The sequence below is a fragment of the Acanthopagrus latus genome, chromosome 24 (assembly GCF_904848185.1).
Source record: "Acanthopagrus latus isolate v.2019 chromosome 24, fAcaLat1.1, whole genome shotgun sequence".
In the NCBI taxonomy this organism is placed as follows: domain Eukaryota; kingdom Metazoa; phylum Chordata; class Actinopteri; order Spariformes; family Sparidae; genus Acanthopagrus; species Acanthopagrus latus.
The window spans coordinates 13091248-13117434 of NC_051062.1; the positions used below are offsets into that span (position 1 = coordinate 13091248).

Below are 26187 nucleotides of genomic sequence, written 5' to 3' on the forward strand. Positions count from 1 at the left end.
TTGCATAATTCACACCTACTCCCTGCACCACCACCTCCTCCCCTCCTCCCCAACAAACAATGTCCTCCCCCCTGTCCCTGCAGGAACAGGGAACACGCTCGCATGTCTCACAGATTGGACCTGCCGTTTTAAAAATAGTTTTTTTTAAATTTATTTATTTTTTTATTTTTTTATTGAGGTGAAGCTTGAGAAGAAGCACTCGCCATGTTTGAACGAAGCCCAGTGGAGCGCTCATCCACCTACATGAAACCTGTTCGCTTCTTAGTTCCTCCACCTAATTTTGAATCATTTGGAGAATTTCGACCAAAATCTGAGTAGGTGTGTTTTCTGTTACCTTGTACCCTACGATCATGATGCGTCTGTGATGAAACCGCTTCCACATGAGTCTGTGTGAGATGTTCAAGGACCTCTGTTTGTCTCTGAAAACATCATTCAAATAGAAGTTTAGGATGTTGTATTGCATGATTATGTTTTACTGCTGATCCAGTCAGAAGCTGATGTTTGTCAGAGAAATCAGTCCAACACGACCAAAGACAAGTCCACCAATGGCTGATTTAGCTGATGCATCGCTCCAAACACCTCGCTCGCTCTCGTGTGTTGCGGTTTTCTAGCTTTTCTTGGAAGCTGAAATATTGTAGCCCCCGCTTTAAAGGCGCCCAACGCTGTTTCGTCCAAAACTCACTTTTTTAGAGGCATTTTTAAGGAGCAGCAAAGAGTCTCGGTGCGATCATGGCGCTGAAATGTAGGACCAGCAACCAACAGAACTAATAACCAACACGACATTATAAGCACCACAGATACTTTTCACTTTTGCGTGGATGGTGTGTGATGCAAGATGGATTTCCTGGTTCATGTCGTGATACATGTCGTGCTTCCAGACTGAATCAGTCCGACGCAGATTGAGACCGTTTGTTGTTTATTCTTGCAAAGCGGCGGACCTGTCTGATGAGCGCCGAGGGGCCTTTAGCAGCCGCGCTGCTGAGCTTCACGTGTATCTGCTTCCCTCCTGGCTTCTATCTGATATCTGAGCAAAGTAGCTGCTTCGTTAGCTGCTTTCATCCGGGATGAACTCATCCCCGGTCGCGGTTTCTATATTTGTCTGCTAACAGAAAAGAACTTGAAAAGACTGTGACATTTGTGTTAATGTCCCCCCTCACCTTGCTTTTGAAAAGGTTACGTAACAGTCTGGGCGTAATTTGTTTTGCGCTTTGAGACTCCTGACGCCCGTGTTTTGTTTCCTTTTCCTTTCGCTGTCATGTTTTAGGAAGCCCAGGAGAGCCGCTCTCCGGGGGACCGACGGTAGCTAACTGCGGCGGTGGCAGCAGCCCGGCAGGTATTTCACCACACAAAGACTGTTTGTTTTGTTTCACATGGACTATTTTTGGCTGTCTATCTGTGTTTGTTCTCTGTTTTAATGGCAGCTTTTTTTTTTTTTCTTCCTCTTAGTATTCCTGTTTGTTTGTTTGTTTGTGTCATAATTTCCTTTTTATTCCTTCTGTCTTATTTCCTGCCCTTCCCTCTATCCCGCTCTCCTCTCTCTTCCCCACGTTTTAATAAGAGAGGCGGGGGGGGGGGTTTATTATTATTTTGTTTTTAGCTCCGCCAATGCTCTTGTAACTATCATAATTAAACGTGCTTGTTAACAATGGCAGCTAATGAGGAATACAACAGGATTAACAATAGGAGCTGATTAGACAAAGACAGGCTGATAAAGCTTAGCGGAGAGCTCACAGTCGGGGTTTGTCTACCTGCAGACACCTGTCCTCTGACGTCTTCTGCTCGCAGAATAATTGTTTTAATTGTCGCCAAGTCATCACATCCTTTTGTCTCTGCGGCTCCTTTGTGCTTCGTCGCAGTTAATCATGATTTTATATAAGTTGTTCTGCTTCTTTTTTTTTTTTTTTTCTTCCCCCTCACGAGCAGTCACAACACAGGCACGATTAAAACAAGCTTGTTTTTTACTCTGACTCTGAAAATGAATAATGTTGATGTGAGTCATGTCAGAATCAGTGCGTGAGTCGTGTTTTCCCGCCACGTGTCACATGCAGTCTGCAGTTATCTCACCCCACCTCGTATTTAAATCTTTAGTCGCTCACCTGGAAGCTGCTGGCCACCGAACGAGCAGCGAAACCAAATGAATCCACCCCGCGTTGGACGGACGGCACAGTAGTTTTCAGGAAGGCAGATTTTAAGTCGGGGCGTTCTGACGGCTCGGGCCAAGTTTAGACTGAGTCCGATCCAGTTTGGGCCAGTTGGTGTTGAGAGCTGGAAGATTAAATGTCTTTTTAAAAAAAAAAAAAAAAAAATTGTACTTCTTGGATCAATATATTCAGCATTTTCTTTTTAATGAGCTGATTTAATCCGTCAAGTTGGCTGAAAAAAGTGTCACAAAATCGTGACAAAGACACGAGAACGAGGGACCGGCTGCACATATTTGGGCGTTTTGTTGCTTAATAAAACTTCATCAGTTAATAAAATCATTAATTTATGTTGTGAAGGTCAATCAGCTGATTAATTGATCCTCTTGTAGGCAGTCAGTTGTACAGAGAGACGTGTTATTTGTTGTTTTGGAGGCTTTCTATAAGGCGTGCATGTATAATTGGCACATTTTTCACATTGCAGCAAAGAAACAGACTTCAGAACACACATCTGGTAAAAACAAACAAATGCATAAGTCCAGAAGTAAAGAGATGCATATCGAATGTCTTGTGTCACTCTGCAGGATCCCAAAGTCACGGAAGAGACGCTGATAACAGAAACCCTGAGCCCAACCCGTCTTTTCCCACTCAGCATATACGCGTCGGTTCTGTTTCCCCCCATTGTTCTAACCCATTCTTCTGGTTCTGAGGCCTTTTGTTTCCTCCCAGTGTCTTAAAATGACTTAACAGACTGTCATTAAACCTCCAAATTAATAACAGAAAAATGCATACTTGAACAAAACACAGTAAAGTTGCTGTTTTTAGTTTCCCAGAATGCCGCATTTCCATTCCGATGCCGTCGTCCTGCTACGTGTTGGTGCGACGAACTTCGATGTTTAACATCGTGAAGTACAGATTGCAAAGAAAAACCTGCAGCTGAACTCTGGTTTAACTCCAGTTTTCTGTTTTTTTTTTTTCTTTTTTATCAGAGAGATTATTTAGGATTTGAACTCAGGAGATGTTGTGCAGCAAAAAAAAAAAACCCACTTAGATTCTATTATGCTGCGGTTTGTTCACACTGTCTAAGTGAACCATAGAGGTTATTTACACCATGTTTTTTTTTTTTTTTTTTGCCTCCCTGATATGGAGAGCCGGAGACCTTTTGAGTGATACAATGGTGCATTTACACGGAGGAACAGCAACCTGACGCACCGTAAAGTACTTCTGAAAAGCCCTCAAAACGCGCCGAGAGTCGGCGGGGAAATGAAGGAGGCTACAGATAAGAGTCGACTTGTAAAACATAATTATATTTCCGTCGGCGGGGCGCGCTGCCGCTGAAAGGAATGCATTTAACCTGTGATTCATGCATGGCAAGAAGTTGTCGAGGGGAGAGAAGAGAGAGAGAGAGAAAGAGGAAAAAAAAAAAAGAACAGCGGTTAAATTGTGGAGGTAAGAAGCCTTGAATAAAGTGTAGCTAAGGTCATACCATCTTAGGAGAATAATTTGATTCGGTGCTAGTCTTCTCTCCTGCAGGCATTTTCTACAGGGAAAAGGATTATATCTTTCTACTTTCCTCTGCTCCCAGAGGATGGAGGAAAAGGTCTAGTGGTATTAAAATCCTGTGAGCAGGTTCGGGGGCCCGAATAACCAGAGAGTTAAAAGGAAAAAAGGTCGAGCCGTCGACTTTGTTTCGTGCGACAACTCCTTAAAAACACATTTTTCTTTTTTCATTTCCACTTGATTGAAAGTGGATTTGTTGGTTGAGAAACGAGGGCTGGGTTCCTGTTGGCTCTTGTTTAAATTAATTCACAAAGGCTTTCGCCGGACTCGGGAGGAAAGCACAGATGAGTATCAACACTTTTGTGTATCAAGGAATATTTAGTTTTTGGTTTTTTTTTTTACGTCGTATCAGATATGGATTTTTATCTCCTGCTTTACTGTATGTGCTGCTTACCTCCTCGGTTTCCGGCTATTTTAGTGCGGCAGTAAACAGAGGCCTTGTTATGCTGGCGCTGAGGGGAGAGGTTTCCCAGGCACCGGCTGATATTCTGCTGCCGAGTGGGAGAAATCACATCCGGTTTGCTTTTGTGCTGGCAGGATATCAAAGCAGACGGACATTAATACACATTCCTGAGTCTTCCTCTTCCTGATGGCTGACGTTTCCTCCACCTGTCACTGAAGCCGTCGCTGGTTACTGTTAATATATCGTCTTTGAGTGACATGTGTGTTTGGTTCAACATGGAGACGTCAGATGAATCCAAAGATAATGTTCCAGAAGTTGGAATATAAAGCCAATTATCAGATCTGATGTGCAGAATTATCCCAGCCGTCGTAATTTGTGTCTACTTAGCTAGTTTGGCATCGTGCAAAATAATATTTACGCATTAAAAGTGCAGTATTTACCTTATGTAAGTACAATTTCCTAATAATTCTGTACTTTCTGGGTAATGTAGTGGAAGGAAACTTGTAGGTAATGTAGGGCTTCTTTGGAAAAATGCAGGAAATATAATTGTATTTTTGTTTTATTTCTCTTTATGTCCTCTTTATTAGAAACTTCCACAAACTCTCTCTGAGGTCCAAATCAACAAAACAACCACAAAAAACACAAGTTAAGATGAAAAATAAAATGTAATCGAAGCTCGACGAGCAGAAAACAAATTAAATGAGTCTACATGTAAATCAAAAATGTAGTCAGGTAAGATTTATTAGCATGAATGTTTAAATTTAACTAAAATAACATTTAAGTTTGTTTCTTTCAGCATGTTTTACAACATTCACTCCACATAGTTGGACTTTCAGAGGATCAGGGAGATGATTAAATCCTGGATATGTATAATTTATGATTTCATGGCGAGCCTGTGTCCAGCGTTCAGGTGCTCTGCCACAAGTCAATATCATCAATCAGTCAATAGAAAACAAATATAAAGATATCAGAACAGGTAGAACACCTGTGCTAGATGGTAACTCATGTTCAGTCAAGAAATCTGAGCAGCAGGACTTCTACCTTTTTAGATGTACTAATTAGATTTCAGACTCTTTTATTTATTAATTTTTTTTGCCGGGCAGGTTTATTGAGGCTATTTTCAGGTAAACGCATCGCAGCTGGACCTGATTCTTGAGTCACCCCTCTCTCCAACAAACGTCTGAGCCCTTCCAATCAGGCAGATTTACAGCACTTGAACCGATACTCCATCTGGATCGCCTCCACTAAGCAGGTTGGCATCATTTGAATCAGGGGGAGCTGCTTACTGTCTGCCAATCTTCATACGCGAGGAGAACTTGTTATTCAAATTTATTCGAGACTTATTTTATTACCTAAAACGCGCGAGAAGTGAGGCGCATTGTTCGAACTGCGAGGGAAGACGTATGAAAACAGCGTGGAGAGTGTTTTGGGGGGGGGGGACCTTTTTGAAGTTCATTTTCGGTCTGTCAGTCTATCCTGAAGAGATATTATTGGCACTGTCTGGTACAATATCTGTGAGCTAGATGTGAAAGATCAGAGCGATATCTAGCCTTGCGGGATTTTCCAACCCCGCTGGGACTTCAAATCGAGGTTAACCTCTATAGCTGTCACCTTCATCTGTCCCCCCCTCTCCTCCTCCTCCTCCTCCTCCTCCTCCTCTTCCCAGCGCTCTGAACTCCTCCTGCCAGAGAGTTTCTGTTTAAACCACACAGTGCCACCCAAGTTGGCCAAAGTGCACTCGCAAGTCGGATCAAAGTCGTTTATTCTTTGGCTCGGCGGCGTGCGAAAGGTGATAACATTGCTGCGCGGGTCCTCCGGCGCTTTGCTCTGCGGTCTGGGCAGCGCCGCTCGCCCCACGCCAGCCTCCCCGACCGGAGACAGAGGAGGGCCTCCTAAGCCGGGGCGCTGCATTCCTTTTCTCCAAATTGTAATTAAAAGGGAATAATTATTTCTCAGCGGTCGCAGTCCAAACAAACAGACTGACAGCTCTCTTCTTCTTTTTTTTCCATTCGGCGAAGGCCCACAGTTGATATCTCCCTGGTGGCTTTTTTTTTTTTTTTTTCACTGTGGCTTTCTGAAGCTGCCACTTCTTGGTTTTATTATCTTTGTCTCCAGCCCTGGCCCTTCGTGCCTGTGCTGGCGCCGTTGGCACCGGCCTTGCCCCTGCCATCCCTCTGTTCCACGCTCAACTTTCTCTCGCTACATGAAAGTGGCCGCCCGCTGAGAGACCCGACCACGTGGCCTGGACCGTACCTTTCGCTCCCAAACTTTCCTGACCTAATTAGCGCCGAATTAAATCGGACAGGATGCATTCATTATTAATTTCCCCGAGCTGGGGGGATGGGGGGCCGGGGGGGTCTTGAAATAGACATTGGACAGAGAGAGAGAGAGTTTCTCCCTCTCCGTCTCTGCGCTTCATTTGAATGCAGCACACGTGTGTTAAGCAAAGCAATACTGAAACACAATGCAAGTTAATCAACGCACTTTGCATGCGACTGTGTTCCCTTTTCTCTGTCTTTCTCCCTCCGCAGAGCTTTAGATGTGCAGCCTGCCAAGAAAAACTCTCTCTCATCTCCATGTGAAGCTGCGTGTTCTGTTTCATGTCTGTCCTCTCCTGCTGCCGCGAACCCAAAACCTTCTTTTTTTTTTTTTTGCTCGATGGCGCCTTTCAACCGCAAGGCCACCGTTCAGCAGCCGAGCTGACTTTAATCAAAGATATCTAAAGACGTACGTTCAGGTTTTTTATTTAGGGATTGTTTAACATTTATATCTGGACTGTTTGGTTGTTGTTGTTTTGGAAAGATTATTTGAAGCTGATGGTCTTCAACGAGCTGCAGCTGAAGAGGGCGACCATCATGAAGCCTCAAGTTTGGCATCACGGCCGTCATCATCTTGGTTTTTGGAGCCAGAAGTGACCATATTTGGATTAAAGGGTGGAGGATATCCCAACTGAGGACACACACTGTGGTAGCGACTTGTCAATCATAACCGGTTTTATCGTCTGTTTTACTCTAATTGCGACTTTAATTTACAAAATGAGCATCATGCTGTGTTGAAGAAGACTTGAAACTAAAGATTGAGACCATAAACTAACCAGGAAACTGTTTACTGAGGTCAAACTGGTGGAGTCGCCCCCTGCCGGCCATTATCCATATTTTATACCTTGAATTATTCCATTTTCTTTTTAGAAACAAGACTAAAAGATGTAAATGCTAAAATGTTTAGCAGCTGTTTGATTACCATGTTTGATATCTAGCGAGTTAGCATGCTAACATGTGCTAATAAGCACTAAAACAGAAAGAACAACTGAAGCTGGCCAGAATTTTCCTGAGCTTTGCATTTATCTGGTCAAACTGATTTCTTCATGAAACCATTACACAGAATCCAGGTTATTTTACTCTTATTCTTCATGTAGCATCATTTAGCTGCTCTCCTCAGAAGAAGCCTTTGTTAATATATCACCAAAGTGACTTTAAATTGTATTTTGTTGGCAGCTTCTTTCGGACCCTTTAGCACCTTGATCTCTGCCATCAGAGTACTTTTGAGAACCTCTGGAGGTCTTTTGCATCAAGCTGACATGTTTTATTTTTAAAAAATGGTCAAGAGGTGTTAGTTTTGATAAATCTGCTTAAAGTAGGTTTGGATGTATGAATGAATCAATCTATCAAAAGGATCTTTTTGAACTTCCCTTCAGCCATATTTGCACGGGACCAGTAAGAGCTTTATTTTATTTCTTAAGTTTTTTTCTTGACAAATTATGAACATGAGAGATCATCCAAAGATTTACGATCACAGTCGACCTCTGCAATTAATTCAATTAACTAGATGTCCCCGGGTTAATACTTGTCCCGTGCAAATGGTGCCTTTTGATTTTAAAACACAGGAAGACTGGAACATTTTCAGGAGAACTTGCCGTCTGCAGAGATCAGTTTTAGGTGAAATGGATGATCAAGCATCTCCCTTCATCACTTTCTGCCCTTCTTGGTGAGAACAGAGCGGTGCCGAGGCCTTTGAGTCTCGCTCTGGTTTTCTGGTTGACAGCGCTGCAGACTCTGGCGAGCTGCAGGTCCTCTGTCTGAAGATCAGTGGCGAGCTTGTGAAAAAAAAAAACCCCGCCGGCAGCTACCTCCCATGGTTGACGAGAAGAGAGCTGTTGACATCCCAAGTGGTGTTTTCTCTGTGATCCTTGAGGGTGGGAGGTGGTGGTTATCTCTCGGTGCAAAAAGGTAAAGAAACAGTGGCGGCATCGGGACGGAATATTTAGAATAAATACGTCAAAAAGCACTTAATGCATCGCACAAATGGAAGAATTTGAAATCAGACTGGTTCTCTGCAAGTAATCGTGTGTGTTTTTAAGAATTTTTGAAGAACAAAAATACAAACCAGGCGTCAAGCAGAGGAGGAGAGCGAAGGTCGAGCGAGCTTTGGCAGACTGTGGGCAAAACTAATTAAAATCTCTTGAGTTTGGACTGAAATACAAATGTAAATGACTTCACACTGGGGTACATTTAGATTTTTGGAGATGTCTAGTATTGATTGGACTTGACTTTGTAGTACACGGCGCACCCTATGACTTCCATATTAGAGAAAACAACAATTCTCTGAAGCGATAACAGGCAAACTAAGATCCTCGCTAAGTGGTGATTGCTGCCGTGTCAATCAATCAAACCATTTTTTTTTTTTAAGTTGGGTTGAGTTTTAGGGATGATGGATGTCTGTGATGAAGCTCTTGTTTTCAACACAACTGCCAGAATAAAGGTCGGCAACGTGTGTTTTCTACAAAACCATGGATCTGTTGAACATTTACATTTCTTAAAGTTGGATCTTTAGACATTTTTTCCTGTGACACCCCTGTGCTTCTGCTCTCGGCACAGGAAAACATCATTCTTTGGCTTTAAATACCAGATTCGGTCGGTGCGTTCTTGTTAAAAACACCCAGACTTCCAGATGTTCCCATCAGAGCAGATAAAACCCTGAATTCTCACGTTGTTTTGGCGTAAATTCGTTGTGTTCAGATGATGAAATCTCCATTTTTCTCCACATTACAAAGGTCGTAAGTTCATTTCTGTCAAAACTAGTAGGCACAATCTGTGCCACAAATGGGGAATACCTCATTTTTTATGTCTCTGTGCATTTCATCTTCCCCCTGTCCTCTGTGCTAGTGACCCACATTAGTCCCAAAAAAAGGAGTGATCTGAGTACAAAGGCAACATTTCTGGCTTCGCTGGTGATATCTGTTCCCTGTGAAGTGCAACACAGATTCTGACTCTGACGACGAATCCTAGAACAAGGCTGATAACACATTTTAATTCCTAGATTTTATAGCTAATGAATTACTTATCTTTTTGGTTTATGGAGGCTTTTACCGTCTCAGATTCCCTGAGAAATCCTGGAAAAAAACACTAGGGTGCAAAGCAAACCTGAGCGCTAACATCAATCCGCATTTTTGTTTTTTTGTTTTTTTTCCTTTCCCCTCCCGACTGTAGCGCGAGTTATCTGGAGAGCTGCCAAACGCATCAAAGCGGCAGAGGTGTCACACAGGCTTTGAGAGGTAAAAGATTTTCCAAGTCGTCAGATCAGAGTTAGATTCAAACGCGGTGCACAGTCTGAGTGCAGAAAAACAGAAAGAAAGAGAGACACAGGGAGCGATATGTAAAAGAGAAGAGATCAACCGTACAGTCATGTCATAGCCCAAGGCGAAGAGCTGCAGATGTAACAAAGACAGGGCCTGCGATTGTCAAGAGGCATGGATAATGATAGCTTTGCATGTAGGGTACAAGGCAAACATCAAGGCCATGCACATCGCAGTGCAGGACTTTAAAGGCTGTGGCGAGAAAAAGGGGGCCATGGGAGCGAAAAGATGGCCCCAATATGGCCCCCAGTGGCTCCCCTTCTGATGGCAGGGGCAGGTAACTGGGAACAAAGCAAATTGGACGGGTACAGTGTTGGAGCCAGTGTCGGGGCGCGTGTCTCTTCCTTCATTTGGAGGGGTTTTTGTGTTGAAAACTTTGCTTCTTCTTCCTCTTCTTCTCTTTTGTTCGTCTGATCCTCCCTGTCCCCCCAGCATGCATCGCGCCAACTGGACGAGCTCAGGCTGCCCGGCTACACGCAACGCCGCAAATGAGCACGTGGAATGTAGAATACGTCCGTATCGGGTTCTGTAATGTTGGATATTTTCAAAGTAACAGCAAGACCTTAAATACGAACAGAACTGTGATTAAAGTTCGGTCAGGATGAGGCTCAAATGGATCTTTTCTGATGGTCAGGAAGAGTCACAAGTTGTTGACATGTACATTGATGCTGGACTCCATCCTAGATTGTTGTTCCCTGGAGATAAACGTATTCCTACTTTGAGTAAAATTAACACCCCATAGACTGAAATTCAAATCTAAAAGATGGATATGTGACTGGATTTTTGTATCCAGACGACACCAACCTATTTGCATGAGTTGCAGTCGGGGTCGGTAACTATATTCGCTTTCCGACACAGAAGAAGAGTATCGCCATCGTTTTGCCCTCGTCAAAAGATATTTGAAACCCGACTGAGACGCATCTGTAGAAATCTTATTTGAATGCAATTTGGAAGAATCACGTTTCACCTGCTTCTTCTGAGCAGTTCTCTGGAGTCGAGATACAACACGAATACATTTTTAAACGCTAATAAAAAGCCAAATCATTCTCACACGTTCTGAGTTTAAATTTCATTCTCTTTTGCTCCCCCCTCAAGGACTGTTTGCCTACCTACAAACCAAAGCCCGCTCAAATCTGACGTCCTGCAGATGGAAACAACAAGGCGTCTGATCCCAAACTGTCGTCCCTCGCCTACAGATTTTGAATTCCTGAGCAGATATCTGTTTAAAGAGATCACTAAATAATCCTTGTTAATGTTTTGCGTAAGTCTTAAAAATGTTTCGCCAAACACGAGCAGCTCTGCAGGAACACGACCTGAATGAAATCCAAGACTAAAATCATGAATTTGCTGATAAAAGGAGGACTTTAAATTGAAGCCATCTCCAGCTCCTCGAGCCTTAGATTATAATTGTGTTGTTTAAAATGAATGTGATCATTTGAGTATCGGGTCGTTTTTATAGGCTGGATGAATAATTTGACAAATGAGGGATTTTAGTCTAATAACAGATATTTTTTCTGTTGCTTTCATCAACTCAATATACGACAGAGGATATAATATAACTGCGTATATTCAAAATAAAACTGTTTTTCCCTGCACATTTGGTCCAGGAAATATGCTTTGCTCTCTTCACAGTTGGTGCATTGCTCGCTATATCATAGACTTCAGGAGCAATTAATGAAATTATGATAGAGAGCTGGAGTTAGTTCAGGCAAGCGTGCAGCATTTCCCCCTCAGAGTATTTATGTCTTGATTTTGTGTGTATTTTGGTAAAGAGTGCAACTTTTCACTTGGCGGGACTCCTCTTAATGACCGTTGGCTGCCAAATGTTTCTTCAGAAGCCATAAACATCATTTTTCCACAGCCTGTTCCTTGAATATGCACAACAAAAATAACCGTCTAAACTTTATTCCGCGTCCAATCCAATTAGGAATACTTTGAAAAGTTCATCAGTAATCGCCAGACACTGCAACTCTTCAGTCGGAGCCGCTGAAGGGCAAACAACAGCAGCTTTTTAAACACTTACAGGCAGAAAGATTGATTCTCGTGTGGCGTCTGGGGATGTTATGGCACAGTTTATGACCCTCGACACAAAACAGTGCAATTACATTGTTGTTACAGACGCGCTCTACAGATGTGGTCATCGGCCTCCAGCTATTTGTTTGTAATATAGGGAACACAGAGTTCACCTGACACATTTCTTTGTTTCCTCCCCGAGAAGAGATTTTTACATCTCTTGTGAAGATTGTTACGTAAGGAGAACGTTTGAGATGCATTATTGAACACGTCTGCGCCGTGTGTGTGTGTGTGTGTGTGTGTGTGTGTGTGTGTGTGTGTGTGTGTGAGTCGTGACAGACAGGCAGGTTGGGAAAAGGTGTTGATTCACGTGACAAAAGCTCGAGGTAACTTGTCAGCGTGTAAGCTGTCGTCGCGTTTCACCTGCAGGTGTGAACGGATTTTTTTAACAGATGAAAAAATGAAAACTCAAAATGTGTCGAAAAGGAGAATAAAAATCTTATTTCGGCATCGGTACACTGTAAAAAGAATTCAGTGGGATCAGTTTAACTTTTCAAATTAACATACACATGCAAGTTTTGTTTGTTTTTCATGTTGATTAAACTTAAAGTTTAAGTTTTTTTTAAAAAGTTATTTGAAAGAAACATCACTGGCATATTGGCAGACTACCCAGCATGCATTGTTTGAGTGGTAAAACTCCTGAGACCCTTTTTTTTTATAATTTCATACAAAAACACATTTTCCTGTATTTTTGAATACACAAATAGCTCTAAATTACACAAATAGACTGTTAAATGACACTAATTCACAAATGCATCATTATTTCACATGTTTGGTAATAAGTACCGGTTCTGTTGTTTCACATAAAGATGTTTGTTTGTTTATTGACTTACATGTTGTATAACCAGCAAAAATGTTGTTTGATAAAAGAAAATCACTGTTTTTTTTCAGTATTTTTGGTGAATATTCCTGTTTATTTGTGCATTTTTACAGTTTAACTGTAAGAGAAGAAGCATTTAATTTAGCAGTTTTTGGTTATTTGTGATTTTGCTGGCTGAAAGCTGTGAATGTGACGGAGATAATCAGTTTTTGAGTTATACTTGTGCAGTATGTTTATTTATGAAAGTGTCACGCTGTGCTTGTGTTGGCGCTCTGGGACGAGCACACCATGTTCTGGGTGTTTGTAGGTACAGAAGGCCGTCACTGGTTTTGGGGGGCGGCTGCAAAATCCCCCAAGAGACCACAGCGGTCACGACAAAGGCGTCTTAGCCCCGATGCCACGACGAGCCACAGCAGCTCCTCTCCTCCCTCCTCTGAAGGAGGAGGATGAAGGCTCCAGCCAGCAGGAGGGGGTCCAGCGTGACGCCCAGTAGGGGTCCCTGTTCACCCCGGGGCCGCCGGTTGATCTGGCTACTGATGGTTAAAGCGACGACTGAGGCCTTGTCGGCGAGACGGGACCCTGACGAGACGTCTGGGTCGACAGGAGCTGGCCTCACACATGTCTCGTTCAAAGGTTAAGCACACTATTATGGGCGCCTCGCTGAATGCAGCGACCGCGAGCCGGGCCGATGGCCTGTGGTGTTTTCTCCATGATTAGACCCGGGCCCGTCTCACTGGGCCACTCATGAATCTTTGAGAGCTGAATGTCAACGAGGTTGTTAGTGGGGACTGGATCTCAGAGCCACAACATGTCGCAGTCATGGCAAAGGTAGCTCCTGTCCGGAAAATGAGCCTCTCCTCCGTCTCAGACCGGAGCTGATCCCTTTACTATCGAAAGAAATGAAGTTAATCACGATGTTAATAAGCAGAATATCGGGTTGTTGTAACACAGTGCTCTCTAGATTCCAGTGATGTGGTCTTGCTTTTTTAGACCAATGCATTGATTTTCTACCGTACTATATTTCCCATGAGGCCACAGTGACATGTATGTATTTTTCTACCGAACTGTTTAAAATATCGTACAAACGAAACAATGAAAGGTTTCAAATCGACTGATTTGGAGAGAATAAACCAGGATACATTGTCATAAAATGGTGGTAAAAGCTACATTAATCTTTGCTGCAATAAAGACAGAAGAAGATGTAAAATTTATAAACCGCAAATCAAACGAGAAGAAACCAAATTTGGTAATTGGAGGCCGTTATCCACAACTTTAAGGACTTATTGGTGTCAAAAATATTGTTGGGATCCATAGAAACAAAAAGGGTGTCACGCTCACAACTTATTAAACTTTTACAACACATAATACACACTTAATTTTTACCTGAGATGAACTGCAGGTGACACTGATTGTCTCTGATGTCGTGGATTTCCGTAACTCGAAGACTTTTAAAACTTCTGGTTTTGTTTTTGTTTCCCTGCAGCAGCAACTCGTCATCAATATCCATTTTCAACAGTTTTCAGAACTTTTTATCGTTTTAATCTTTAATCTGTGTGGGAATCTTATAAAAACATCCGGGTCGATACTGACAGGATAAAACAACGGCTTCTTCTTCTTCATCATCATCCAAATACAGCTGTTTCTTCAAAAAGGTTAAAACCACCACATGACCTTTTAAAATGGCAGCATCAGATAATCTCATAGTTGGTCGATGCTGTTTTAACTTGTAACTATGATTTGAAATGTTCTGAATCTTTCTCTAACTTTTGATTCATCGCTGTGGACGGTTGCTCTTGGTGGGCGAATGTGCGGCACCTCAATTAGGTGGACGGGAGATGATAAAGAAAAAGTTTTCTCGACTAGTCTTTGACCAGAAAGTCATCCAGATGTCTCATTTAAAAAGCAGGAATCCGCCTTGATACTGTAACATTAAAGACCTCGAGGCTGAGTCAGTTAGGAGATATTCTCTGTCTCTATATTTAGACTTGGCAAATGATTCTGTTGTCCAGCCACATTTTATCTTTTCACTTGCTTCACTTGTTAGATGCGGTTTGCCTCTGACCTCTGTGTTTGCTGCCACCTGAAGCTCAACTTGAAGCAAAACTTATCTCTTCACGCCGCGTTATCGGCTTGAACTTCCGTCGTCGTCATCCGTGCTGTTTTCGTCGATGTTTACTCATCCTTAAAATTTTTTTATTTCTGGCCTCGACGTCCAGATCGGCAGCAGACGGCTTCAGTCGCCTCAGCTCAGGGCCAAATTAAAAAACCGAAACACTTAATTACCCAGAGCGTTTGCTTGGGGCTGTCTGGGTACCCAAACGGTTTGCATCTCTGACACATTACGACTCAAGTCAGGCGGTCTTAATAAATGTAATTGGAGGCTTTTCAGATTGCGTTTGGGAGCCAGGTCTGGCGTGTAACTTGTGCCCAGCAGTTAGAGCTGGCATTGTTGTGTCCATATTTCCTCTTAGTCACATTTTGAGTCACGGCGGATGAGCTTCCTTCGGTTTTACATTTCCCTTCGCTCCCCGATGTACACAAGGCCGTATGTGGCATGTAAATGAATCTTTTTCTTTCTCTATTTAAAAACTTGAGATTCAAAACTCGTCTTTTTACATTTTCATTTTTTTTTTTTAGCCATCGGACATAATTAAACACGACTGCGTTTGACTGAACGTGTGCCCTTATGTTCTCCTTCCTCCTGTGTTACAATCTGATTGATTTCACCTCGCAGCAGTGGATAATCTTCTATTAGGGGAGTTAAAGCTCGGCGCCGTACAATGACGTAAATTAACGACGCATCCTGAATGCAGCGGTGCGTCGGCCTGAGGGCAGGTGGAGGAGGGCGAGCGGTGCTGTGAGGCAGGATCAGACACATTATACTATATAAGAAAGGTAAAATATCCACTTAGCAGATAAATCTTGATGTGTAATTTGGTATTGTACCTATTGATGCGCATAAAAAGTCATTTCTCTGATCGAATAATCATTAATAATATATGAAATGTGTTGATTTTTCCTTGAGAAAACAGTTTTTAACCACTAACATGATCTGTGTTTGACGTAAAATCTACATTGGGAGATAAAATAACAGAGCAAACTTGAATAACAAACACAATAACACAAAATAATGACTTTATTTTAATTACAGATTACAAAATGTCTTCAGATCGCATAAATTTCGTCCAACCAACAGTCCAAAACCTAAAAACTCTTTGATACCTGCCATGAATTACAAAGACAGGCAGCAAATCATCACATTTAACGAGCTGGAAACAACAAATATTGTCGTTAGATCGACTGATGGTCAAACTAGAGCTCACCTGCAGTACAGATGCAATAATTTCTCTGCCAGATTATTTCATATTTTCCGTCTCTTGCCTTCTTGCTGCAGCAGCCTCAGGTCCTTCAATTGTCTCCAAAACACACATCATCACCATCATCATCATCATCATCATCATCATCAGGCTCATTTAAGCCTCTCAGTTCCCGTCTCTCTCTCTCTCTCGCTCGCTGAAGGAGCACAGAGACTCATTCCTTCCACAAGAGTCTCAATTTCTCGCAAAACAAGCGCAAATATTTGGAAAGGTGATTGGTCACGGCTATGAAGTGCCCGCCTGGAGCCAGAGAGACCTTTTTTTTTTTTTTTTTTATCCGCTGTAGCGGCATCAGAACAATGAAAGTTGCGTGGTAGCTAAGTGAGAGTTTACTCATGTGGGACTCCTCTGCTGATGAAAGTGAGAAGCCTCTACACCCTGAATTGGGTGACAGGGACCCCTTGAAAGCGAGAGGCCCTTGTTTATCAATTTGCTTTTAACATCACAAAGATGAGCTGACGTGCGTTGCAGAGGAGCGGTTTGTTTTATCTCCCTTCAAAGCGCTCCCACCCCATCACAGCCCACCGCGCTTCTTCTTCTTCTTCTTGTCTTCTTCTTTTTTTTTTTGTTTTTTGGCGCTTTCTCCGTTTCAAGCGTGCAGTAAAGGTTTGCGTAAACATATGCAGAGATGAAGAGAAAACAAGTCGTCGGATTCATGTCTGCATGTCTGATTCTTTATCCTGTCTCTCTCTCTCTCTCTCTCTCGCTCGCCTTCTTCTTCCCCATCTCTCACAGGCTTATGTACACACTGAATAAGCCTGTTTTTTTTCTTTTTTTTGACAAAGCAAGGTGGAGAGAAAACGTACGTAACGAGCTCGCCACCCGTTCTCTCTCTCTCTCTCTCTCTCTCTCTCCGTCTCTTTAAGGCAGCTCTGTACTTTTTGAGAGGCCTTTTCTTTCTCTTGTCTTGACAGGGACAGCTCCCTGCCCATTTGATGTCGGCTTGACGGTCAAGGATAATGGTGCGTCGTGGGACCGTTGTCATCCCTGTCAATAGGATGGCCGAGGGGGAGAGGGGAGGGCCCCTGTGAAGCTACCTTTTCTTTTTTTTTGTAGCGCTGCATTGTCTTCTTGGCACGTACGTGTCGGTCATTAGGTCACTTTAATCTCGAACCTGATATATATTTCTTTTTCTGACGTGCCACCCTCGAATGACTCGTCGTCTTCCGATAATCCCCAGCTCTTCTTCTCGCACGACAAACTTCCTCTATCGCACACACATACTTCGCTCTCCTTATTTTTACATTCACGTCTTCTCAATGTCAAACAAAGCCTTGAAAACTACTGATCATTTTTTTTCTCTCTCTCTCTCTCTCCCTCCTTTTTTTTTTGTTTGGATTGAATCTAACAAGGATCCTTTTCTCTTTGATGTAATTAAGCTCCTGAGGCTTGATCTGGGCGTCAGAGTTAATTTTTTTTCCCGAGCATCGCGGGGAGCTATCAGAAGACTTCAGATGTCAGGCACTCTTTCAAGCTTCACGGCACCTCGTTTTTTTTTTTTTTTTTTTTCCTCCACCCCGCATAAGAGATGGAGGGGGTGGGAGGAAGAAGGGGAAGGAGGGAGTGTGGAAAAAACAAACGGACTCGCCTGACGTGGTGAAACCCCCCCCTTTCTCCTTCTCCTTGCTGCCCAACACCTCCACCACCACCTCCACCCTCCTTCCCTTCCCTGGTCTAATAGTCCTCCTTATCTCGACGCCAGGATCCCCCAGGCACCTTTTTGTGCTGCCATCAAAATTGCCCACCTGTAGCCTGAGGACAGAAGAGGAGGGGTCGGGGATTCAAGGATGGCCTGTGTTTTCTTTTAATGGGAGTTGGTTTCTGTTGAGCGAGCAACCTGTGTCACTTCCACCTCCCTCCTCCCCCACCACATCGCTAATGACGTGTCAGAGGACACCCACGGCGAAGCGCCCTCCTCTTACGGGGCTCCCGACAAGGCAAGGTTGTCCGTCGCTGCGGCTGAAATTATTGACGGCAATTTGAAAATATGGTTCGGTAGTCACAGGGAAAGGAAGTGGCCTTCGGGGAGGTGCAAGACTCCCCTCGCAGGAGTTGGTAAAAGATGGAGGCGAAGCTCAGTTTTTATTTATTTTTTTTCCTTTATGTGCAGCAGAATAATCAACCCCGGGTCAGTTTAAAGTAACTCTCTCCCCAGTTTGAAGGACTGATCTGTGACTGGCCATTGTCCTCTGTAAATTGAGTCAAAGTTCAGGAGGAGGGGGATTACATTTAGTGACGTGATGGTTGTGGAAGAAGCAGGAAAAAGGGGCTTAGAGACAAACGCCGCGATTTGTCTTCTAGTTTCAACGTTTTATAAAAGTCGTCCCCTCAACTTTAGCTCAGCCCGACCCCCCTCCCCTTCGCCTGACAGACACTCAGCCTGTGTTCAAAGCGTAATCTTCAACCTCTAGGTAGCGCCGCTCAGGCTTGAAAACAAAATCTCCATGAGAGAGAGAGAGAGAGGAGGTGGAAGAAGACAGAAGAAAGAGAAGGAGGGGGGTGTTGGAATAAAGGCACATTAGACAGACAGTTCCTCTCAATTGCTGAAACAATAAGCCCTATTTATCGCCCATTTGAAAAAGGTTTGACGTGGCGCCGAAACAGAGGCGGCTTTCATCTCCCTGGCATATTAAACTGTCACAGTGCTTAACTTTAAATTAAGGTGACACGCCAGTGACTTGGGGATGTCACTAATAGTGCAATGGCGACCTGCTAATAGAAGTACAATATGACACGTTTGCTTTAACTAAAACCTCCGCTGTCAGATTAAGCCGGTGACATCTTAAACTTTTCATACGTTTTGACGTGACACTTGGAACAAACGCAATTTGGCATTGAGACCGGGACAAAAGAAGGCGTACGACTCAAAGCGCCCCGCGAGTGGTATTGTCGCGAGGTGTCTCGGCATGAAAAGGGATGACACTTTCTTGTATGAGGTGAATGTAAGAAATCACACGTGTGGTGAGGCGCCGTGCGAGGATCGCGTGCCCCTTGTTGTTTTGCAGTATGTCTTAGGGAGGGTTTACAGGAGCGCTGGTGGAAGGTTTGAGATCAGCGAGAGGCGAGGTGGAGAGGTTTTCTCTAAGTATGTAGGTTTTAAGATGGCGGACTCCTACTCACTTCCCTTCGCTCTCCTGCAGAAGCGTGATAGCTCAGCCTCGTGTCGAAGGGCCTCGACCTTGGATTAGAAATGTGCTCCCATTGTTTGAAGCGTCACACAACACGTCTTTCATCTTAACACGCCGAACAATACGTGTCACTGCTGTCGAGGGGGTTGGTGCTGATGAGTCTAACTGTGAAAGGACGACGTTTTTATTCCCCGGTAGGTGAAGAGTGTAGTTTTTTAAATGCATCCGTTCAAAGAGAAGATGAGGTCAGAGTTCGGGAAGAGTGGTAATGTGGAGAAAGTGCCAATTAGACCTCCATCTTTTATGTAATGATCGCAGTCAACACTTGGAATAGATGTCACAACAACCTTTGTTGCATCTTTATGTGGAGATTCAGTGTCCAAATATTGATGCTGAGGTTGGTGTCCGACTCCATCTGTCAACCTGAAGCGTCAGTAATTTTACTTTCTGGGAATTAGACTCAACAATCAACTGTCTTTCGTTAGGTAAGGTGCATTTTGTTGCAGGACAAAGAAAACTCTGACTTGTTTTTGGAGTTTTTTTTATTAAGGTCTAAAAACAGACCAGACCTTTCGAGGTGTAAATACATTTAATGTGGTTGCTTGTTGCAAGAACTTCTGGGAGGGAAGTCGTCCGTGAAAATGTGCCTCACCTGTGTTCCCTCTTATTTTTATTTCAACAGATTCACACCTTTATTCTGAAAAGTCTAAAAGCGGTTCTCTGAGCTCTCCTCCCGTCGGTCACTGTCTCCGTTTACATTTCGGCATCAAGCCTCGTGATTTATACGTCTACAAACTCAATTTAAGTCCAGGAAAACACTCCTCCCCTAACATTTCCTGACATGTTACCATGAGTCGGGCTCTGTGCCTGGTTCTCTAATCCATTACTGGTGGAAAAACAAATTTCTTGTACTTTTCGTCCATGGGAGCTATTTTTAGACGGATTCTTTTTACAACAGCCACTGTTGGATTTTTATTTTTTTTTCCTTCCCCGAGCTGATTGCCTGGCTGTATAACGCACTTTAAGGACTGAGCTGACTCATATGTCCTTCACCACACTCTCTCTTTTAAATGATCTTCACAAACAGAGACGATTTTAGTCGCCTGTGATTTAAATTTGCTCCAATAAAGTCCCTTTTAGTTTCAGAGACGGGCCTCTGATTAGAGCCCTGACGCTGACTCAACAATCTACGTTTCCAATTAACTGAAGGAGGCCTGGGACGACATGGGCCGCTGCCCTGTTCCCCACAAGAACACACACACTTAACACACATTTTTCTCCCGTACATGCAGATATTGTGCAGAAAGCCCCTCTGCGACACCCACTCGCATCTGTATTTACATCCACGTGAGCCAAACAGGAATGCAATCACACACACACGCACACACGCGCTCTCGGTCACGAAACTTCAGCCGTGCACCCACAATGCCTGGGGTCACCGAGACAATCAGAAGAAAAGGCTTCAGAGGCGTCGGTTTACTGAAAAAACGTCACAGTTTGGAGCTTTTCTATCAAAACTAAATAAACAGGAAGCAGTCCAGAAATACTAAGAAGTCTCCCCCCCCCCAAAAAAAAAATCAGCAGAGATAATCGCAGCTGTCGACAACAATGGAGACTTTGTGAAACGCACAATTTAATACGTAAATATTTGACGGAGGAGAGGGTGTGGAGCTGGTGGAGAGCCACGTGAAAAAAAAAACCTTTTTAAATGTATTATGGCAACACCGAAGCATTATATGAGCTGACTGAAAACAGACCCCCTGTAGGTGGCCGTCAGAGACTGTTGTGTACATGATCCTGTTTAATAAAAAAAAAGAAAGAAAAGAAGAAGAGAGGCATCACAGGCACCAAAGGAATGACCCTAAACTGCTGCAAGAAAATCTCTGTTGGCATCATCCTGTTTAAATTGATCTAAAAACAAAACAATAACAATTTAAACATTCACTCTTTTTGCAACAGGAAGCTAAGACGCTACCAAACGTACGCTGCAAAACGTGGCGACAGCGAGCGGTGGCGTCAGAGAGTTATCAGGGGTGAGACTGAGAGAACTAGCAGTTTTGATTACAGTGTATTTTATATATATTTTAATTAAAGATAATCCAGGAAATAACATCATAATAAGCAGAAATGTAAATGTAGACAGTGTATTTCTTTTTGTTGCAGATGAAACTATGAAAACGTCTCTGTAAAGACTTTATGTTTTTCCCATCACTTCATTTTAAAAATGTTTTGCATCTATGTTTACTTTTGAGAAAATGTCATTTTTATAAACTTCATTTTTCAATAGTTTCAGGAGTTATTACTGTTTACTGACTTAGATAGTCTTTTACTTTATGCTGTGGAGATTTCAGGCATATGGAACATTTGAGGAAACTTTAAAAAATGAATCCACAATAATCAGAAATACCACTGTACACACTGCTGGGCTGAAGGGAAGGCACACAGGTGAAGCTGAGCTCCGAAGCTAAATGTTTTACTGTAATCTCGTCGTTTTGAATCTGCCACGTCCTGTTTCAACCCAACACGACATGGAATCCTACCTGGCTACATGTGTACTAAAACCTCAGCGGACTCATCCTCCTGCTTAGCATCGAGGCTAATTGGAGAGAGGGGAGGGGAGGGAGGAGGTAAGAGGAGGGGAAGAGGGAAAAAAACAGTAAAATCCCCTAATTCCTGGATTATAATTTAAAATATTCCAAAATGCTAATCAGGGAATTGCAACCAACAAAGGGATAATAAGACGGTCATCCAATTACTGGCATTTTCTCCCCCCGTTTTTTTTTTTTTTTTCTCTTGAAGGGGCCTGTGCAGACCTGGAGCCCGAGCAGCACCTCCTTCTTCTTCTCCTTCTTCTTCTCCTTCTTCTTCTCCTTCTTCTTCTTGTTTTTCTTTTCTTTTCTTTTCTTTTTTTTAAACTAAAGACAGAGCGACGCTGCTCAAGCTGTGAGCAAACATGGGAGCTGTGGCGAGGCCCTCCCTGCGTCTGCCTGTCTCACAAATATGTTAATTAGGGTCCAGATATTCACACACTTAATTAGCCGGGGCCTAGGTTGTTTCATTTTGATTGGGGGAAGAGAGAAAAGAGAAAGGGAGGGAAAAAAAAAAAAAAGAAACCGAGGGTTTTACTTTTCAATGCGCGGATTTAAATATGGCCTCAAGGTGATGAGGAGGTATTGTTAACTACTGTACTCAAATGAACTTTTCTCCCCCCGTTTCTTTTTTTTCCGACGGCGTGAGAGAAGGGAGGGAGGCGGGGGGGAGAGAATCCAGCGTGGACGAGATTAGGCTGTCATTTGCCGGCGAGCGTTTCCATTTGGAACATGAAGTGATTGCGCTAATTGAAGTGGCATTCATTACATTACCATATTATATGTTGGGGTGTGGGGATGAGACGAGGAGGACCCCGGCCACCACCGCCGCACCTACACGCTGCACCGGAGAAGATACTGGTGGAAGCCGGGGTGAGGCGACGGACAGGATGGAGGAGGGTGGAGGGAGTAGCAGCTCCAAGAAAATTGCCGGCTGCCTCAATAGGCGTCATTAGACATGAAATTAGAAAATTTTCGGGATGAACTGTGCACATAAAGGACTGCGGGGATTTGACACAAGCACTTTGATGTGTGCGATTTAGCTTCCTAGCGTCTCCTTTGCCAAGTGTGCACCCAGGCGTAATGCAGCACAACATCAACTCCTGGCCCGTGGTCAGAGGGTTACCGTACGACTCCAACAGGGGAGGAGGGCGCAGAAATAAAGATTTGAATTAGTGTCATGAAAGAAAATAAGTGTAAGAAAAAAGTTTGGCCTTGCCGCTGCACCCGACTTTTAGTTAAAAAAAAAAAAAAAATTCAATTAGACAAAAATGCTTAACAGCGGATCTCTGTTCCGCCCACTCTCAGCCGGAGAGGAGAAATTAATTTCTACAGTTGTGCTTTCAATTTTCTTATTTAGCTTTCAATAGGAGGGCCGGTCCATTATTCAACTCATCTCAAAGGCACGTTTCCAAATATCACTTACACACAAGAATATTATTATATTGCTCATGTAAATCTCTCTTTTCTCCCCCTTTTTTTAAAAGAAAGAAAGAAAGAAAGCAGCTTGGCATATTTATTGGTGAGTCGTGCTGAGCCTCTACATACCTCCCCTCCTCCCAGATATCCTCCTCCCCCCCGCCCTCCCCGTCTCACCCCTCCCCGTCTCACCCTCACACACACAAATACAATGACCCAAATCCAGTAGGTCTCCTCTCGGCCCCGTGGCTCCCGATCAGCCCCAGGTATTTAACATAAACATCCTCCCCGCTCTCTCCTTTTCTTTAAGCTTTATTGTTCAATATTTTTTATTTTTTTTTTTTATAGAGCACTTCTCATGCAAACAAGGGGGGAGAAGTTGAGGGGAGAAACACGAGTTCATGCAGGTGAAACACATTTTCCCAAATTTATGCTTTTGACCCGCGTCGACCTTTTCTGAGAAAAACACCTGCAGTCAGTCCCATTTACATGTCTAGAGGTATCTGCGATGTAAAACAGCCACAATAATACCTTCATAACTTGCAGCGCAGCCGCCGCCGCCGCCGCCGCTCCGACCCGTTAAATGCGCGGCACAGTATGTACCGTAACGCCGCTCTGCACTCCGAGCTGTATCTGACCCCGTGGCAGACAATCCACCGCCATCCGAGTTTCACGAAGCAGAGATTCCCTGAATATTTTTATTTATTTATTTATTTTTTTTGTAAGAAATTTGACACCGGTCCAAAAAAACCAATCCCTCGGCTTTGAGAGTATGTAAAACATCTTTTCTTTACCTTACAGCTGACTGGAGCACCAGCTGGTGGCGAGCAGCCAAGACTGCAAGGCATTTCTTGCTTTTTACTTGTAGGCTAACTGCACCGCTGAACTGCTCTGGGATTCACTCTGCATTATAGAAATGGACTGCGGTATAGATTATTAACAGGACGAGTGTGTGGGCGCCGAGCTCGGGCCTCCTCTCTCCTCAAGAGTTTGTGTTCGGCGTGCTCTTTTCATCCCTTTTTCTTTTTTTTTTCTCCTCCTCGCCCTTTTTTCTGTGTTTTTTAATTTGCATCTTGTTGGTTCTCTGTGCTGCATTTAATGACTGAACTGATTGTTTTAATATCTTGATCTGTGTTATAAATGAGATCTTGAGGACGTCTGGTTTGATTTAAAAAGAAATATCTAAAAATGACATTTCTAATAAACCTTGAGGCGTGTTTTAAACATTTCAACATCGCCCGCTGTGAGTTTTCTCGATTATGAATAACTCGAAGCGCGTCGTGACGACGGCCGACGCTCACCGCAAATCTGACACCTACACGATTCCTCTATTTGTTTTAACGTCCCTCACTTTGCCATCCGAGTCTCTCTAATTTAAAGACAATATTTTGAATAATTCATCACGTAGGACAATGGAGAGGGAGGGGAGAGAAAAAGAAGAAACAGTGTTGTGTGTTTTGGCATCATTTAATCGTCACTCTTAACTTTTTTTTTCCCCAAGTCTGAATCGGGGCCCATAATAAGGAGGAACGGTTGGCATCAGTCTCCACTTACCACTGCATCTGCACTGTGGGCTTAAGCAGCTCAACTATAATGAATTCAGCAGTTAAAAAAAAACAGAAAAAAACACCAGGAATAACAGCGGAAGATAAAGCAGCAGCTGTGCTGTAAGTTAGACCTCAAAGATTGTACAACTTGGCACAGCAGATACAAAAAAAAAGAGGCAGACAGAGAATCTGGACGCATATTGAAAAGCTTTATTCCTTCTTTAATTCGAGTACAGATGCGAGAGAGACGAGCGCACCTCTCTTTCCTTCCTCCGAGGAAATATTCATGTGATTGGGTTGGATTTGTGTCCGTCAAGCGGCAGTCGGGATGTGAAAGCGCGCTCGTGTCAAAACCCTGCGAGTGTATTTATACTTTTGATCGGGCGAAATGGAGCAAGAGGGGAGGAAGGAGAGAGAGAGAGAGGAAAAAAAAAATCTCCTGTCAGCTATTCTTACATAAAATATTAGACTTCTCATTGTTATGAAGACTTGCGCTGAGAAAGCCTAAGCCTCTTGACTTATGAATTTTAAAAGTATCCAAAGAACTGAGAGGAGGGGAGCCTTTTTTCCCTTTTTTTTTTTGAATATATATATTTATTTTTTCCCCCCCACACTGACCTTAATCTTAAATAGGTCTCAGAGACAGGTAGACTGATAAATGGACTAAAGTGATTCCAGTTGAGAAGAAGAGGAGCTAAGCCCGGGCTCGCTTATCGCTGGCAGGCGACAAACAGCTCCAAACTCCAGGTTCCACAGGAGCGTCGGGGCCCGCGGTGCCAGCTGGGCTAATGCATAGATTAGTTTACAAGTTTGGCTCCAGTGCCAATTGGATTAAGCCTCATCATGCTGGGGGTATTTCCACATTGTTTGACAGTCTACATACGGTCAGCATCAGGCAAGGGAGCACGACTGTGATGGACTTATGCTAAATCCTCTCTTTTTTTTTTTTGGTTGTTGTGTTTATCTGAACGCATTGTGACCGACAATGTCAGCGGCGCTGAGCACTTTTCATGCACCACGGCGCGTTGTGCTTACTGTACGAAGGCTTCAGAGCGCGGCACCTCCAGGAGGAGATTGTAGCCTCTCTTTATTCCTAAGACAGGGCCCATCTTCGCCCCCGGGCTACGTCTTTAATATCGGCGCTCTTGTCACCCCGGATCCCTCCCCGGTTAAAAAAAAAAGACTTGTGTCAATATCAAAACATCGCTGACAGAGAGTGTGTCTAATGCCGCTCTACACCGAGCTGTAATCAGAGTTATCACTTTGAACTGGTTCACAGAAAAGAAAAAGAAAAAAGGCGCTTTATTTTTCCGAAGCAGAATTGGTTTGGTCTCCTTTAAGACTCGGAGGTTTATTTATTTAAGACGGGAGCGCAGCACGAGGAATCAAGTAGGGGGACTTCAGTGGCATTCCTCAGTAATATTTATACCGATCCCTCGGCTTGTAAATCATTTATGCACTTTCCCACTCACGTTTGACTCCGAACCGCAGAGTCAAGCGCG

The 26187-nt window shown here is 43.4% G+C and overlaps 1 protein-coding gene across 4 annotated transcripts in view; it reads left to right on the forward strand.

Moving 5' to 3' along the window:
• zeb2b (zinc finger E-box binding homeobox 2b) overlaps positions 1-26187 on the forward strand; it is a 443989-nt gene that overhangs the window by 62328 nt on the left and 355474 nt on the right. For all 4 annotated transcript variants that reach the window (XM_037091001.1, XM_037090998.1, XM_037091002.1 and 1 more), the window contains exon 4: positions 1265-1333. The gene's annotated coding sequence lies outside the window, so the exon portion shown is untranslated. The remainder of the gene's footprint in view (positions 1-1264; positions 1334-26187) is intronic.